Below are 3,979 nucleotides of genomic sequence, written 5' to 3' on the forward strand. Positions count from 1 at the left end.
ACGATAAGATAATTTATTAAAATCAAGAAACCTCCATCGTCGTTCGAGATCAAAAAATGAGAGAAAATCTGTAAAATAAAAAGTAAAGAAAATATAATTAATAAAAAACTAAGAAGATAAGTCATGAACTATTCGTATATAATAATAAAAACAGGAGGAAACGACTAAAAATTGATATTCACAAGAGAATCCTCCAATTTAAGGTTCTTCATGTGTTTATATTTATATCATTATAATTCTAGTTCATTAAAAAGTTACATTTAGATTACATTTTTGAGAGGACACAATTTTATTTTTGTGATGTGTGGGGGTGATTAGTATAAGCTTAAGTTCAAGTTTGCGGGGTCGCCACACTTGTCCCCCGGCCGCCAGCTTGGAAAAAGAGGCGCAAAAGATTTTCGCGCTGTATCTCGTAAATTGGCAACCCAACAGAAAAGTTTATAAAACATTATTTGTAACAAATTAAATTTTCTACAACTTTATTTGTATTACTTTTTATCGTAAACTTGAAAATAAAAGGTTATAAACAAAAATATCTAAAAATTTCTTTTGGGCCTTATAACTTTTTTTTTGTCATTTGATAATAGAATGACATCAAAACGATATTATAGAGCATTTTTCATAGAGTAGTTTTCACTACAAATTTTTTTTGCTTTCATTAATTTCTCTGGAATTTAGAACGCTCCAAAGTTGACCGGGTTCTTGAATAATCGCCATCTAGGAATAAGGGGTGCAAAGAGTTTTCGCGCTATATCTCATAAACTAGCAACTCTACAGAAAATTTTTACAGACATTATTTTTAGCTAATTAAATTGTCTACAACTTTATTTGTATTACTATTATTGTAAAATGGAAAACAAAAGAGTCATAAACAAAAATATGTGAACATTTTCTTTGAAAAACTGAGGTTGAGAAAAAAAAAATGAGGGTTTTTCAACGAATAACTTTTACTACACATTTTTTAAATTTCATTAATAATTTGAGCACTACAGAAAATTTTATTTAACGTTTGTAACAAATTAAATTGTCTACAACTTTATTTCTATTACTTTTAATCGTAAAATGGAAAATAAAAAGTTATAAACAAAAATAAGTAAAAATGTTTGAAAAAATTTTCTTTTGGGCATTTTTTTGGTTATTTTAGAATAAAATAATCTCATGTCAATATTATAGGGGGTTTTCAAAGAATACTTTTCACTACAAATTTATTTAATTTTAATAATTTCTCTGGATTTTACAACGCTCCGAAATTCACCGGGCTCTTGAATAGTCGCCATCTTGGAATAAAAGTATTTGCGCTGTAACTCGTAAACTAGCAACCCTACTGAAAATTGTATTAAACAACAATATTTGTAGCAAATTAAATTGTCTTCAACTTTATTCATATTACTTTTTACTGTAAAATGGAAAATAAAACAGTTATTAACACAAATTTTCAACAAATTTTTATTTTGGGCTTGTAACTTTTTTCTGGCCATTTTACAATAAAAAGACATCAGAGCAATATTATAAAGGGTTGTTAACTAATAATTTTCACTACAAATGTGTTTAATTTCGTTAATTTCTCTGGATTTTACAGCATTCCGAATTTGACCGGGTTCTCGAATACTCGAAATAATAATTTACTATTTTGTTAACATTCTTATGGTATTATTAGTTTATTATCGACCTTTTTCCTGATCACCTATGAGGTAGAGTCTGGAGACACGTTTTTTAAGTGGTAAAGTGGTTTAAGTGGTAAGTGGTGTAAGTGAATTAGATCTAATTCACTTACAATTTCCAAGCGAGATAATATTGAGCATAATTACATCTTTAAAAAACTGTTTTCCAGTTGTTTTTCTTTCATTTTCATTGATGGTCCAGACTGCGGTTCTGGTTTTAATTCAGTATCGAAAGTGAATGTTTACGAAAAACGAGAGTAAGAATAGGCGTCATTGTGCGTAATTTATCTTCGAATTGTTTAAATTTTTCGATTAATTAAGATATTAACAATTGACATAAAATGTAGAGCATTTGAGGCCTACTTTTCGGCAACCACACATACTTCCACAGTTTCCCTTGCACAATTTCAGAAGTTCGGGGGGTGCTGGAGTTTTGAAAGTTTTGATTGGTATACAAATTTTTCTATGCTCCTTCCAGCCCCAATCTTCAGGATCGTAGTGTTTTTGGTGATAAATTCTAACACTGTAGAAACGAGACGCATCTAGTGTTGGCGGAAGCGATGATAAGCTAAATGCAATTTTGGTCACTGTCTTGATGAATCGTTTGTATCGTAAGAGACGAAAAAATGTTCGCCAATAACAGTGGACAAAGATTGCTTGGCTTTCTTACTCAGAAATATTGCTGTTCCGCTAGCTAACTCAGGATGTTTCTGTAAAATGTTGATAAATTTAAGTTTGCCGATCTTGTAAGCAACTAATGTTGTGTCGCATCCTGAAGAAGCATGAAGAAACAGCAAATTGGACTGATCCCTTCCTAACGCTATGAGCAAGACAAGAATGTCAATGTCCTCTGTTACGACAGTACATAATCATAGGCTTGGAATGAAGCAAGCGCACAACGGATGATAACTGTACGGCATCAGATTCAGCTTGGTCGACACTAAACCCACTTCTGAAAGAACAGTTTTGAGAAGGTCTGTTAAGTTTGTTTTGTTCTTTTAATTACCAAGAAATATATCTTGGAATAATATTGGTACGGTAATCTTTTTAACTATATCTCTGTCCATTGGTGGGTTAAGTTTTGTGGTGGCGAAATGGTCAATAATAAATTAATAATAACATAGGAATGCCAAGAAACTAAGTCTAATGGTTATATTTAACGTATTCTTACGAGACTCAAGAACCCTTTCAACTTCGGAGAACTGTAAAATCCAGAAAAATTACTGAAATTATACAAATTTGTAGTGGACATGATTCGTTACAAAACCCTATGTAATATTGCTCTGATATCATTTTATTGTAAAAAAGTTAAGACCCAAAATTTATAGACAATTTAATTTGATTCAAATAATATCTGATATAATTTTCTGTAGGGTTGATGGTTTACGAGATACAGCTCGAAAACTCTTTGCACTTTTTCTTCCAAGATGGCGAGTATTCAAGAACCTGGCCAACTTCGGAGCGCTGTAAAATCCAGATAAATTAATAAAATTAAACAAATTTGTAGTGAAAATTATTCTATAAAAAAACCTTTGTAAAATTACTAGAAAAAATTTATAAGACTCAAAAGAAAATTGGTTCCAAAGTTTTTAGTTATTTTTGTATATAACTTTTTTATTTTCCATTTTACGATTAAAATTAATACATATAAAGTTGTAGACAATTTGATTTGCTACAAATAATGTCTAATAAACTTTTTTGTAGGATTGCTAATTTACAAGATACAGCGCGATAGCCCTTTCCTTCCTTTTTCCAAGATGGCCGACGGAGTCGAAGGCGAAGTTTTGAGACCTCACAAACTTGAACAAGTTTATAAATGGACTATTTAGTGTGGTAAATGTGAAAAAAGAAAATCAAAGCTGTGTAAAGAAAGAAATTAAAATCTTAATAGATTATGATTAGATTAGATAAAATAAAATAAAGTATCGGACCGAATTTAAAAATTTAAAGACTAATGTACTAAGAATAATTGCAAGTGCTTTAAAACGATATCTTATTTGACCCTCATTGCCATTAAAAAATTTTGGGATAACGTTCGGTAGGGTAGTTCGTGATAACGCCTGTGTTTCGTTTTCATCTGGCCATTCTGGGTATAAAAAACTCAAAATATCCTACATAGACCTATCAATAGTATAGTTCGGCCACCATTATAAAAAATATAAAACTAGAAGCAACTATAATAGCAAAAAACTAAGTTCTGGTAGTAGATGAATAACTCAATCTGTGTGAGTAATTTAATTTCAATTTAAATTTGATTTTCTGGACACTTCCAAAAATTAATATAGGAACTATTAGAGAAGAAGAGAAAAATTATAGTA

Source organism: Diabrotica undecimpunctata, chromosome 3 (genome assembly GCF_040954645.1).
Source record: "Diabrotica undecimpunctata isolate CICGRU chromosome 3, icDiaUnde3, whole genome shotgun sequence".
Classification (NCBI taxonomy): Eukaryota; Metazoa; Arthropoda; class Insecta; order Coleoptera; family Chrysomelidae; genus Diabrotica; species Diabrotica undecimpunctata.